Below are 15,109 nucleotides of genomic sequence, written 5' to 3'. Positions count from 1 at the left end.
GTGGTGGTAGAGTAGGGTTCAAGCATGTGGCCTGGCTCCCTCCTGCCATATGAACGGCCCCAGTCCAGTGCCACAAACACTGTGAATAGCCAGCAAGGCATCATGGTCTGTTGTTGGGGGCTGGCCTTTCTGGGCTGAGGCAGCTCTGGCCACTGCTTTCACTGGCTCCAGCCTGCCTCTAGGCCACAGAACTTCCACCTGCTGCCCTGTGGAGGCTTTGTCCTCTGAACTATCCGACCTGCAAGCTGAGCAGTGTGATCCACTGCCATCCTCTGCACAAGTCCTTTCCCTTTGTTCTCCTGGGCAGGGCCCTTTGGACACAGGCTCCTGTGCCCCTGCCTCTCGCTCCTGCTCAATTGCCAGGCTCTGGGGACACCTAGACTACAAAGGAATACCCACAAACAAGACAGTATGGCTGTCTCCACTGAGGTAAGAGTATTCTGTGCTTAAAGTAGGCCACCCCCACATGGCCCTGAGTAGACTGTAAGGTTCTGAAGGTAGTGTCATACAACATGTCTGGCCATGTCCAGTGCCACGGAATCACAGTTAAATCTTCCCTCTGCCCCAGTGCCTACAGCGTATATGAAATAGTCAGTCAGTCCTGAGCTACAGCCACTGTAGCTCAGGTGGTCATGGAGGATCAAGGAGAAGCTAGGATCTGGGAGACCATCTGGCTAGCATGCATGCCCGTTCTGCATGCTTCTCCAAAAGGCTTTGGTCAGCCTTCCAGCCCTGAGGCCCCTGCCCTGGCTCAGGCCTGTCTCCAACTCCTGAGAGTTTCTGCAGGTACCATCACCACCAATTTAAGGGCTCTGACATGACATGAGTGAGGCTCAGGGACATGCCAGGCCCCATTCCACACTGTATTATCGACATTTCAAAAATGCTAACTGTGGGGATTAAGACTGTGGGGAACAACTGTGAAAACCTGCCAGTGGCACCTAGCAACAGGCAGTTCCAGGTGAGCCTCCCTTTCATGATGGTTAATATTGTCCACATGACAGGATCTGGCATCACTAAGATTCCAACTAAGAGACAAACCTCTAGATATGCCTGTGAGGGGGGTTTTAGACAGGGATAGTTGAGGTGGAAATATGCACTCTTAGTATATCACTGCATTGTCCAGAGTTCAGAGTTGAATAAAATGGAGAGAGACCCTGTACAGCAGACAACTTCCTGAACAGAATACCAATGGTTCAGGCTCTAAGATCAACAATTGACAGATGGGACCTCATAAAACTGAAAAGCTTCTGTAAGGCAAAGGACACTGTCGATAGGACAAAACGGCAGCCTACAGATTGGGAAAGGACCTTCACCAACTCTACATCTGACAGAGGGCTAATATCCAAAATATATAAAAGAACTTAAGAGAGAGTAGGGGCAGTAGTCAGGGGTAGTGGGAGGAGGAGGAGGCAGCGAGTCACTTATAAATGGCGCCCAAGCAGGACCTGAAGCCTAAATTCCAGGAGGGCGAGCGAGTGCTGTGATTTCATGGGCCTCTTCTTTATGAAGCAAAACATGTAAAGGTTGCCATGAAGAACAAACAAGTGAAGTGCTTCATCCATTACAGTGGTTGGAATAAAAATTGGGATGAATGGGTGCCAGAAAGCAGAGTACTCAAATACGTGGACACCAATGTGCAGAAACAGTGAGAACTTCAAAAGGCCAAGCAGGAACAATATAAGAGGGGCTGCTCCAGGGAAGAAGATATCTGGTCTGCAACAGAAAAATGCTAAAGTGAAAACAAAACAAAACAAAACAAAAAAACCAAGCAGAAAACACCTGGAAACAGATGGTGGCAGTACCAGGAAGGCACCTCGGTCTCCTAGGGAGAAGAGAGCCTGGCTAGATCCTACCATTGAGAGTGAAGAAACAGTCATGAGGAGTTGACCATGAAACCATGGAGTTGACCAGAGCTGAAACCATGGCTTGTGGATGACTGGGACTTGATCACCAGACAAAAGCAGCTTTTTTATCTTCCTGCCAAGAAGAATGTGGATTCCATTTTGGAGGATTATGCAAATTATAAGAAGTCTCGAGGAAATACAGATAATAAACAGTATGCTGTTAATGAGGTTGTAGCGGGGAAAAAGCAGTACTTCAGTGTACACTCAGCTACTGTACAAATTTGAGAGACCACAGTATGCTGAAATTCTCACCAATCACCCGGAGGCACCCATGTCCCAGGTGTATGGAGTGCCACATTTACTTAGATTATTTGTGTAAATTGGAGCGATGTTGGCCTACATCTCTAGATGAGAAAAGCCTTGCTTTATTACTGAACTATCTACATGATTTCCTCAAATACCTGGCGAAGAATTCTGCACCTTTGTTCAGTGCCAGTGATTATGAAGTGGCTCCTCCCGAGTACCATCGGAAAGCTGGGTGAGGGATGTGCTCTCTCTCACTCGTGCTTGGATCTCTATAAACAATCTGGTTCTTAGTCCTCCTCTTGTACAAATGATGTACTTTGAAGACCGTTAGTGTATAACAGAGTTGATGTTTGTTTTCTGTTTGATTTTAAACAGAAAAAATAAAAGGAATAACTGCTCCTTTTTTCTTTCTTTTTCTAATTTCAAAGTTTCTACTGGTGTATCAGTGACGGACACCAGAGAGACATGCTGTAGAGTGTTTGCCTAGTTGACAAAGCTGCTTTTGAATGCTGGTGGTTCTGTTCCCTGGACAGTACGCACTTTTATAATATGTGTTAATGCTCTATGACAAAATGCTCTGATTCCTAGTGCCAAAGGTTCACTTCAGTGTATATAACTGAACACTCATCCATCTGTGCTTTTTTTTTTTTAATGGTACTTAAAGAGCCCATCCTTTGCAGGTCATCCATGTTGCTCCTTAGGCATTTTATCTTTGCTCAATTGCTGCAGTTTTATGGAAAAGTCAATCTTGTAGGAGTTGTTTTTCAGATTTTCAATAATTTTTTTCTCTAAATTAAAAAAAAAAAAAAGAACTTAAGAAGTTAGACACCAACAAACCAAATAACTGGAGTTTAAAAAATGGGGTACAGAGCCGAGCGGTGGTGGCGCACGCCTCTAATCCCAGCACTTGGAAGGCAGAGGCAAGCAGATTTCTGAGTTCAAGGCCAGCCTGGTCTACAGAGTGAGTTCCAGGACAGCCAGGGCTACACAGAGAAACCCTGTCTCGAAAAAAAAAAAATAGGATACAGAGCTAAACAGAATTCTCAACAGAGGAATACTGAATGGTCGAGAAGCACTTAAAGAAATGTTCAACATCCTTAGTCATCAGGGAAATGCAAATGGAAACAACCCTGAGATTCCACCTCATACCAATCAGAATGACTAAGATCAAAAAAACTCAACTAACAACACATGCTGGCAAAGATGTGGAGCAAGAGGAACATTCCTCCATTGTTGGTGGGAAAACAAACTTCTACAACCACTTTGAAAATCAGTTTGGCAGTTTCTTAGAAAACTGAGGGGATGGGGAAGGCTGGAGAGATGGCTCAGCAGTTAAGATTGCTCTTCCAGAGGTCCTGAATTCAATTTGCCAACAACTACATGATAGCTCACAACCATCTGTAATGAGATCCAATGCCCTCTTCTGGTGTGTCTGAGGACAGTGACAGTGTACTCACATACATGAAATAAATCTCAAAAAGAAAGGAAGAAAGAAAGAAGAAAAGAAAACAAAACAAAACTGGAAATACTTGGGCTGGAGAGATGGCTCAGCGGTTAAGAGCACAGACTGCTCTTCCGAAGGTCCTGAGTTCAAATCCCAGCAACCACATGGTGGCTCACAACCATCTGTAATGAGATCTGATGCCTTCTTCTGGTGTGTCTGAAGACAGCTATACTGTACTCACATATAATAAATAAATAAAAATCTTTAAAAAAAAAAAAAACTGGAAATACTTGTTCCTCAAGACCCAGCTCTACCACTCCTGGGTATATACCCAAGGATGTCCCACTATACCACAGGGACACTTGTTTAACTATATTCATAGCAGCTTTATAGCCAGAAACTGGAAACAACTTAGATGTCCCTCAACTGAAGAATAGATTAAAAAAAATATTGTACATCTACAAATGGAATACTAGTCAGCTATTAAAAACAAAGACACCATGAATTATGCAGACAAATGGATAGAACTTGAGAATCTGATCCTGAGTGAGGTAACCCAGAGCCAGAAATATACACATGGCACGTACTCACTTAGAAGTGGACATTAGCCATAAAGTGCAGAATAACCATGCTGTAATCCACAAACCCATAGAAGCTATAATAAAGAGACCCCAAGAGAGGAAGCTCTAATCTCATTCTGAAGGGAAACTAAATAGTCATTAAAGGTGAATGGAGAGAGGGAAACTAGGTGGAAAAGGGGGGTGAGGAGGCAACCGGCGATGGGAATCAGTTGTGGGGAGAGGGAAGGAGGGAGAAGGCGGAGGGTGAGAATGTAGGACTAGCTAGAGGCCTAGGATGGGGGAGGATATGGGGAGTCTATTAGAGTGACCCTAGCTGAGATTCCTACCAGAGGGGGATATAGAGACTGAAGTAGAAGGGAGGATATTAATCCACTCAGAGAACCCTTCAACCTAAAATTTGTCCTGCCTAAAAGATGTGTAGGGATAAAGATGGAGCGGAGACTGAGGATACAGCCAACCAATGACTGGTCCAACTTAAGACAGATCCCATGTGGGAGAGCCAACCCCTGACACTGTTAATGATGCTCTGCTATGCTTGCAGACAGGAGCTTAGCATAACTGCCTCCTGAGAGGCTTTTCCAGCAGTGGATGGAGGCAGATACAGAAACTCACAGCCAAACATCAGGTGGAGCTCAGGGAGTTTGTGGACGAGTTAGGGATAGGATTGAGCAAGTCTGAGAAGACACTACACTTGGGAGGCAGAGGCAGGCAGATTTCTGAGTTCGAAGCCAGCCTGGTCTACAGAGTGAGTACCAGGACAGCTAGAGCTGTACAGAGAAACTCTGTCTCAAAAAACCAAAATAAAATAAAATTAAAATAAAAAATAGAAGACAGAGTCAACTAATCTGGCATCATGGTGGCTCAGAAAGCCTGGGCCACCAACCTAAGAGCATGCAGGAGCTGAACCTAGACACCCCTATACACTTGCAGCAAATGTGCAGCTTAGTCTTCATGTGTGACTCTTAGTAAATGGAGTGAGGGGCTGTCTCAGTCTCTGTTCCCTGCCACTGGGACCCTTCCCCTACCTTGACTGCCTGGTTGGGCCTCAGTGGGAGAGAATGTGCTTAGTCCTGAGGGGACTAGATGTCCCAGGTTACAGTTTATACCCAAGAGAGGCTCCCCCTTCTCTAAGGGGAAGGTGCGATGGGGGTGGGGGAGGAATTTGTAAGGGTGGGACTGGGAAGAGAGATGGGGTTATGATTGGGATGCAAAGTGAATTAAAATTTATTGGAGAAAAAATGTTTAAAAAGAAAGAAGTGAAGGAAGGAGGGAAAGGAGAGAGAGAGAGAGAGAGCACAGGCTGAGCGAGCTATAGGGAGCAAGCCAATAATCAGCAATCATCCATGGGCTCTGTATCAGTTCCTGTCTCCTACCATTTGAGTTCTTGCTCTGGCTTCCCTCAATTATGGACAACATTGTGAAAGTATAAGCCAAATAAATCCTTTCCCCCTCTTCCCCCACAAAAAATGGAGATCCTGTACAATGGTCAACTCTCTCCACTTCCTGACTACAAGTGAGCAGCTGCCTCGAGCTTCTGCTGTCATGGCTCCCCCAGCATGAGAAACATGGAACAGTGAACCAAAATAGTCTTTCTTCATTAAGTGGCTTTTTGCCAGGTATTTTGTCACAGCATGGAAAGGTAACAAGACACCCTTCTCTTTTTGTCTTAGTAAGGGTTACTGTGATGAAGACTCATGACCAAAAGCAACCTGGGCAGGAAAGGGTTTATTTCTATCACAATTCCATATAAACACTTCATCAACAGAAGCAGTTAGGGCAGTAACCTGGAGGCAGGAGCTGATGCAGAGGCCAAGGAGAAGTGCTGCCTCCTGGCTTGCTCATCATGACTGCTCAGCCTGCTTTCTTATTGGCATAGCACCACCCACACGTGCTGGGCTCTCCATCAGTCACTAATTAACAAAATGTCCTACAGTCAGATATTATGTACTTATTTTCTCAACTGAGGCTCCCTCTGCACCCAATAACTCTAGCTTGTATCAAAATGGCATAAAACTAGCCAGCACATCCTTCTCTGTCATCTAATTCACACATTGCTTTCTGATGGACAGATGCATAGAGAGCAGGGGGCAGCCCAACCCTTTGCCTACTCTCAAGAAGAAAAGCCCAAAAGATGGCCCAGCAGGCCAGATAGGGGTAGAAAAAGACTGCAGGCATTACATCACACCTCAGCCCAGGAGAGGGGCCAAGTTTCAGAGGACAGTAGGAGGGGTCAAAAGGCCTGTTGTCAGCCAGGGCAACATCTGGCCCATACTGCTGTGCCTGGCAATCAGGGGACTGGCTCAGAATAAAAGCTACAGCAGGGGAGCCAGAGACAAGGCCAGGGACAAAGCCGTGGCTGTGTAGACCAAGTTCCAAAATAAGCCCTACTCACAGAGTGGTTTGGTCACCATGGCAACGGTAAAGTTCTGCATAATCTGAAAGACTCACGACCTTCTTCCTAGGAATCCAACCTTCTGTCTCCAGAAGCCTGCCCGGGTCAAGCACAAGCATAGGAACTTCGCATCCACTGTCCTGAAGACCACTGCGGTCTTCTAAGGTCACTCTCAGAAGCCTGCAGATCTAAATACTGAGGTTCTGAGACAGATACCCTGGCTGGGTCACACAGCCCAGTGCTTCTGGGATTCAGGTCCCAACAATGGTTTGGAGGCCTAGATCAAGCTCCTACCTCCCTTCATACATCTCAAACTCCTCATTCCTTCTAAACCTGTTTCCCCTCCCCACCCAAAGCATGGTTGAGGTGGAGATGAACAGCTCTTCATCTTCATCCTGCCTGAGCACAGCCTTGGAGATCAGGGATGCTCTCAAGTAAGCAGGGACACCAGCTCCTGAAACAGTCCCTTGTCCTCGAGCCAGTTACAGCAATGAAGCCTGTGGTGTCTATTAGTCATTCTCTCCTGGGGCATGATGATGTCAAAGAGGCTGTCAGTTAATGTCTTACATGTGCCCCAGGATTTCTCATTACACTTCTGGAGACAAGCCCTGCCCTGTCTGGACACAATAATTTTAAGTGATGTAGGCTAAGTCCATTGTTGTGGCTTGTCTCTCTAGAAGCTGTGACTAATACAAGAGAAATGAATGATCCAATCAGAGTTAATCAGATATTGACAGATGGTGCTGAATGAAGCACCTCTTTTTCTCCACTGGGGATGAAAGGAAAGGTTATTCTAGTTGCTTCTTGAAAGTTCCAATGATTTTGTTCTATATCTTATGGAGAGAGCACTTCAGTCAGCATTCATGAATCAACTAAATTCATTCTGGCTAGCTGAGCAAAATGCTAAGTGCCTCCTAAAATGCTTTTGGTATCAATGGCCCTGAGCCCACAATAGACCTGGACTGCCAAAGCTGAGTGGCTCCAACTGCCGCAGGAAAATTGTGTCACTGGGAAGTCACTTCCAGGGTTATTCCTGTCCCCTCACCACTGACCACACATTACTCTGTTCCTTGAACTTCTCTCCCTGCTAATCTCAGCAGATTTGGTTTAGCCTGTGTATGAGCAACTGATTGCATGACTTAGATGCTATCCAGGGTGCTAGCTACACAGGAATCTTGGAATAGTAAAGAAGCTTTCTAGGCAGACACCTCAAGTGAGGGGTATGGCTATGTTGCCTGCACACAAAGGCTGACCTTACTTACCTCACTGTGATCATAATCTCTCATGCTGCCCTGCAGCTATCATAGGGACCCCACGACGGGTTCCCTGTCACATCATTTCTCATCATGGGGCCTTAGACTGTTCATCTGCAATTTGACCTGTCCTCGGTGCCTCTCAGAGTGGTCAGGAAGATCAAGGAAGAACAATAGGAAGGAAAGGCTTTGTATACTATAAGGAGTTGGGCATCAGGGAGAGCACTGTTTTTCAGTAGACTGTTCCTAAAAATGAACCCAGAGATGGCAAAAATGACATTCAAAATGACTCTGCCAATAAGCAGCCTAGAATTTGAGCTTGTGAGTCCTGCTCAGGCCTCAGGACAGTGGGAAACAGAAGGGGAAGGAGAGGACAGTTGGTTCTTAGGAGGCAGTAGTGAGTGTATGAGGTCTCTGTGGCTGTATAGCAAATGTCTCAGTAGCTTGAAATACTCACTGTCTGGTTCCTGTGGGTTGGCTCAGCACAGCCTAGATGGAATCTCTCTTTTATTAAGCTGCAGTCTCCTAGGAAAGCAGGATTGAATGAGGACTATTTCTCATCTCCCTCACACAGCTGCTGAGCCTCAGATCTCACTGCTGTGCAGAGGAACAACACCCCAGCAAGTTTGAGATGCAGAGAGGGAGCAGGGCCTTGGTGCCAGCTCTCAAGATGTCTTCTCTCTCCCTCATCCCTTTTATAGTGCCCCTCTACTGTCAGATTCTAGTCACTAAAGAGTGGCTTACTCACAACAAAGTATAATGACCAGGAGGAGGGACTTTTATGGCCAGTTTAGCAGCTATCTAGATCAGAGCCAAGAAAAGGCATCTCAGGCTACAGTTGTAGTACCAGTGCTGCAGAGAAGGGGGCAGACAAAAGAGATTGGGGGAGGGGCAAAAAAAAAAATACTCTCAGCTCCTTAGCCCTGCCAGTGCTGGTGGGAAAGCTCACAGGAAGACTCATTTGGCCATTACTCTATTCCCTACCATTATTCCATTTCCATAGGTCTGCCCCACAGAAAGGTAAGACAGAGCCAGAATAAATGATGCAGGGGTCTCCCCCACTAAAATGGGGGCCCCAAAAGGCAATGTGGAACCACTCAAGAAGTCCAAAGGCTTTCATTCATTCTCTAGTCCTGGAGATTACATGTCTGATTAAATGGCACGCCCTCTCTAGGTATCAGCAGCCATGTAAGGGAGATGAGAAATAGTTCTCATTCAATCCAGCTTTCCTAGAGACTGCAGCCTGATAACAGCAGAGATAAAAGTCCCAGCTAGGCTGTGCTGAGCCAACTCCCAAGAACCAAGGGCAATGAGTATCTGCTGTTTCAAGCTACTAATCTATTTGTAACCCAGGACAGCAATCTGATACGGGGCCAAGTCTGCTCTGCTACAGGGCCAAGGTTATCTTACAATACCAAGAGCATGCTCCCCCATGTCCATAGAATGACACCTTCAGAGGGTCCTTTCTCATAAACAAGAATGTTGATCATCACCAGAGGCACGGCCCCCAGCAGCCCTTCCCTCCCCTCCCCTCCCTCCTAAGTTTGACTTCCTATGCCTACACCCACCTTGCTCGCTCTCTCTCCTCAGGAAGCCCTGCCAGTCCTTCCTCTACTCTCTAGACCCTCCCAGAGTCAGCCAAAAGAGGCCAGACAGGCTGGGCTTGAGCAAGGGACTGAGCAGATGGCCTGGGTCCAGGCTAGAGAACTGCCAGGTTTAGCCCTGGAGGTTGGGATAAGATGCTTCCAGACTCCCATGATGCTCCCTTCCCCGCCCAGCTCTGCAGCTAAGGAGCATGTCCATGTGGGGGCTGTGAACAGAACTGTCAAAACAGTACCCTGGCTCCCAGGCTGCGGGCTTATATAATGCAGCCTGCCACCCCCACTCCCCGCCAGCCCCTTGGATGCATCTCAAAGTACAGGGCCACCAGGAACCCACACACAGAGCATTCATGGAGTTTCATTGCCTTGGACTCACAAGGCTCTTGGTGGCAATGCTGACATTCTCTCTGGATCTTTCTCTCCTGCTTTGTTCTCTATCTTCAGTGTCCAGAACACACATGGCAGCCAGGCAAATACAGATGAATAAACTCAAAGCATCAGTAATACCAAAACACCCCTCAGTGAAAATGCCCTGCACCCAGCATTGACACATTTAATCCTAAAATCTCACAACGTAGGTAGTATTAGCCCTATGATGTAGACTGAGCAGTTGGATTCTGGCAAGCATGAATGGACAATCAGGTGGACAGATACCATATTCTCTCCCTGAAAAGGGACTGGACCAGGTGAAATAAAACCCATCCTTGGGCAGAACACCAGGATGTATAAGAGCAGGAAACAAGGAATAAACTGTTGCATTAAAAACATGCCTTTTAACTGTTCTAACAGGCTAGGGAGGAAGTTCAAAAATATTGTCAATATCCCCATTTCTGATCAGTATCAGTCAGAGATTAAATGAGTGACAAAGAATCCACTGTCTCAGTGACATAAAACTAAGGCTTATTTGTAGAGGTAAAGACAGCTTTCCATTCATTTTGTCCTTCCTAGGAACTTTACTGGAATGACTCTGCTGGCTATGGAAAAGCTAGAGAAATGGTACATTAATTATTACAGGCTGTGAACTAGCTATTGGCCAGAGTTAGTCACTGGATCACTAAACATGTAATCTTCAGGAGGCCCAGATGAAGGGACTGTGGATTTGGGGGAAAGGTGGGATGCAGGGCTTGTCCTGTGCTGAGCTCAGAGACAGGATACTTAGCAAAGGCTTCCCGACAAACAATGCTCCATTCAGATGGAGAAAGAACAGGAGTAAACTCCAGCTGGGGCCTGACAGAGGGCAACCTGTTTACGTTATGGCCTCAGAGGAGCTGCCCAGACAGAAACCACACCAGACTGCACAACCTTCTCATCAATTACAAACCCTCCCTTCCAGGGCAACCTCATGGGAAAGAAAGTCTGCCTACAGCAACCCATAGCTCCTTCAATACTTAATTCTCCTCTTCTGAGGCAAAAAAGTGGATCTTCTGGGATCAGCTGTGCCTAAGATGAGGGTTCCCTGGAGGAAGGAGGAATAAAAGAGAACCAGACAGCTCAGTCTCCAGCTGCTAGAGAGGATGTCACCCTATTACGCAATCAAAGGACCAAAAGAGGTGATGATCACACAGGTCTTGTCCATGGTGCCTGCTGGAACCCAAGAGCTGGGTTCTATATCCATTTGGGGCCACATGCTTTAGAAACTGTGCCCAGTTCTAAGATTCCACAAGTCCAGGGCTGGAGAGGTAGTTCAGTGGTTAAGAGCACTGACTGCTCTTCCAGAGGTACTGAGTTCAATTCCCAGCAACCACATGGTGGCTCACAAGCATCTATAATGGGATCCGGTGCCCTCTTCTGGTGTGTCTGAAGACAGCAACTCACACATAAATAAATCTTTAAAAAAAAAAAAAAAAGATTCCACAAGTCCATGTCAAGAGACCCAAGAAACTAAATCACCTAGAAGGAAACTAGGGATCCAGGTATGCCTGAAAAGAAGCGAGACATGACTTTTTTTTTCATCTATGCATTATTTCACATGTGTATTTGTGCATGCATATAGATCAAGTTCATCTATGGTGTTGGATTTTAACAAAATAGCTAAGATGTCTTTAAGTAGTCATCAGACTTGGAGATCAGGTGTCCTTTGTTTGAATGCCAGCTTCACTCAGTGCTGTAAACTTTAACCTCACTGCGCACCTGTTTCCTGTTCTATAATGGGGATATCTATTTTCTTAGGTCCATAGGGAAGAAAAATAGCAGTATGTCAGTAAACCCCAGTGGGTGACAAAGCCTGTGATCACATATAGGTGGTGAGTTCCTGGGCCCACCAGGTTGCTGAGGCCCCCTGGAGAGACTGCACAAGAGCCTTGGAACAGACCAAATTGGGCTGTACCTGGTGCTCTGTCGCCCCCTCATGGACACCATCCTCCTAACACTCCTGATAGTCAAGTGAACCCACTTCCTTTTTTTTTTTTTAAGATTTATTTATTTATTATATGTAAGTACACTATAGCTGTCTTCAGACACACCAGAAGAGGGCATCAGATCTCATTACAGATGGCTGTGAGCCACCATGTGGTTGCTAGGATTTGAACTCATGACCTTCAGTAGAGCAATCGGTGCTCTTAACCACTGAGCCATCTCTCCAGTCTGTGAACCCACTTTCAACAAAACATCTTGTTTGAAAAGGGCATAGGCACCAGGCAGTGGTGGCACATGCCTTTAATGCCAGCACATGCCTTTAATGCCAGCACTTGGCAGAGGTAGGCGGATTTCTGAGTTCGAGGACATGAGAATGAATTCTACAGAATGAGTTCCAGGACAGCCAGGGCAATACAGAGAAACCCTGTCTTGAAGAAAAAAACAAAAAACAAAAAACGAAAACAAAAACAACAACAATAAAAACAAGAAAGAAAGAAAAGGGCATAATGTTTAATCCCAACTCTATGCTAGAGGCTGCTGGAAAAAAAATTAAACTAAAAAAGAAAACTAAAGGAGGGTAAGGCTAGATGTTAGGAACATGTAAGAGGCTACTTTAGAGCTTCTAACCCAGGATAATGGAAATCTCTGGATGTCTCTCTAGGAATGGAGGCTCAGGGAAATCAAGTCTCCCCATGTGGTTGGGGATTTAGCCGGCCTACCAAGAGCAAGGCCCTTGGTTCAGTCCTCAGCTTTGGGGAAAAAAGAAAAAAAAGTCTCCCAAGAATAGCCCATTCTCCATACATGGAGTACTGGCCTCTCAACAGGATCCGCCTGTTCCCGACCTCTGCTGCCCCCAGGTCTGTGTCATACACTCCCCCTTTTCAGTGACAAACAGCCTCACAGAGGCTCTGGCACTTCCAGGAAAGAAGCAGAGGTGAAGCTTCCAGCAAGCTGCTGCTCTTCCCAGGCCTAGAGGCCTCCACAAGTCCGCAGGACATGGCTGAGTGCCAAAGCAGGTCTACATGGACTTCTGCATGAGCTTCAGGAACCTGAGACACCGTCTTCACAGAGGCCGATGTCTTGCTATCAGTTTATTGCCCTGACATACAGGGTGAGAGGTGCCTACCACTCAGGAGTTGTGTGTAACTCAGAATTGTGGAGCGGGGCACTGTAGAATATATGAGTGTCTAGTGTAGTTCTTGGCACATGGCGGGAGCAGAACTCAGCGTTCACTCATAAGCAGCTTTTGAGAAAGCTCACCACCTGCACATGGATACCAGAACATCTTGGCAGAGGAAGGCACCAGAAAGCTCTGGACCCTCCATGAAATGCCTTCCCAGAATGCTTCTCCAAATCCTGTCCTTACACCACAGGAGTAGAAACTTGGTTCAAGATGGCTGGAGGTTCCCGACTCCTGAGCCACTTTGCCTTTTTCTCTTCATGGTGTTTAAGAGAAAAAGATTAAGGCTAGGAACTTTCCACTCTGTTGGCAACAGGGGTTGCACCCAGCTCCACCCAACTCCTGTCCTAGAAAGAAGCCATTCCCCCATCACCAAATTGTCAGAAAAGCCCTAAACACCAGCACCTCAGACCTGAGCACAAAGCTGTAAGGTAGTTATGGAACAGGTATGGTGGCAATTGTCTTAAAATTCCATTAGAGATTGTAACAAAACCTGTGGGTTTGTTAAAGTGGGCCCTAATCTAGCCTGACTGGTATCCTTTCATTATTATAACCTGCGCACACACACACACCAGGAACTGAGACTATGAAGACAGATACTGCAGGCCAGATTTCAGACACCAACCCTGTCAACCAACCATACCTTGGACTTGCAGCTGTGAGAGTGTACATCTGATCTGGCAAACCATGGATGCATCTGTCCACCTTAGTCTATTCTACCCCATCCACAGCACCCTCTGTCAGACTGTGGGGAAGGTGCTAGTACCAACCCATCTTCATGGCCATTCTTTTAACCTCAGTCTGAGCTCTGAGAATGGGGAAAGAATTGAAAGGACCCTAAACTGCGTATCTATTGCTTGGAACTTAGTTTCCCAATAACTCCAACATTTGCTGATGTCAGGGCAACTCAGTCCCCAGAAGAGCCTGCCTCATCCTTAAAGCGGTGCTCATACCTTCCCCCACCTTTTTCTTTTTATTCAAGACAAGGTTTCTGTGAGCCCTTGTCCTGGAACTTACTCTGTAGATCAGGCTAGGCTTAAACTCAAGAGCTCCACCTGCCTGCCTCCCCAGTGCTGGTGTTTAAGGTGTGCACCACCAAATCCAGCACCCGTTTCTTAACAGGAAATTAAGGCTGGGATAGATACAATAAGTAGCCGAGTTACAATCTGAACCCAGGCCAACTGGGTCCGGGTCCATATACTTACACCAGAACTTGACCTGACTGCCTCATATTTCAAGTAAAAGAAGAAAAACAAAAACAAAAACAAAACAAAACAAAACAAAAAAACCCTCGCTGATTTAACTGAAAACCACTCTAATACCCTTTGAACCATACCATGTTTTTGTGGTGCTAGGATTGAAAACCTGGCCTCACACACGCCAGGCAAGCAGTCAACCACTGAGCTGCAACCCTTGGCTCATAAATACCAACCTACCACACCGTTCATGTTTAAGCACAAGGATCTGTATGCCTCAGCAGGTAAAGGTGCTTGTCACACACATCAGTTGACCTGAGTTTTCCCAAGAGCCCATGTAAACATGCAAGGAGAGAACAGACTCTATGTAGTTGCCCCCAGAGCTCCACCCATGAGGCATGCTATTCAGGACCAACACATACACACCCATGTACACATACAATATGAATGAAAAATTTACATCTAAAACCATAACATACTTAAAAGAAATGAAATACTTACATCTAAAACCACAAAATTACTTCTGCCACTTCCACCTCAACAGTCTGAGGCTGAGAAAACTAATTTTTTGCACTTCTGAAATTCTGAAATTCCTTGGTTTTGTTGTTTCTTGCGGGGGAGGGGGGGAAATGGCTCAACATTTAAAAGCACTGGCTTCAGCCAGGGAATGGTGGGGCACGCCTTTAATCCCAGCACTTGGAAGGCAGAGACAGGCAGATTTCTGAGTTCGAGGCCAGCCAGCATGGTCTACAAAGTGAGTTCTAGGACAGCCAGGGCTACACAGAGAAACCCTGTCTCAAACACACACACACACACACACACACACACACACACACACACACACAAGCACTGGCTTCTCTTCCTGAGGACCCAGGTTCAATTCTCAGCAGTTCATAAATATCTGCAAATCAAAGATCTAACACCTTCATACAGACATGCATGCATGCAAAACAC

General features: G+C 46.2%; 1 pseudogene; it reads left to right on the top strand.

Moving 5' to 3' along the window:
* The first annotated feature begins 1,594 nt into the window (after nt 1–1,594).
* On the top strand, nt 1,595–2,389 carry LOC116067835 (annotated as a pseudogene).
* The last annotated feature ends 12,720 nt before the right edge of the window (nt 2,390–15,109 follow it).

Source organism: Mastomys coucha, unplaced genomic scaffold (assembly GCF_008632895.1).
Source record: "Mastomys coucha isolate ucsf_1 unplaced genomic scaffold, UCSF_Mcou_1 pScaffold22, whole genome shotgun sequence".
Classification (NCBI taxonomy): domain Eukaryota; kingdom Metazoa; phylum Chordata; class Mammalia; order Rodentia; family Muridae; genus Mastomys; species Mastomys coucha.
The sequence above is the reverse complement of the archived record's forward strand: the minus strand, read 5'-3'. Positions and strand labels throughout refer to the sequence as shown.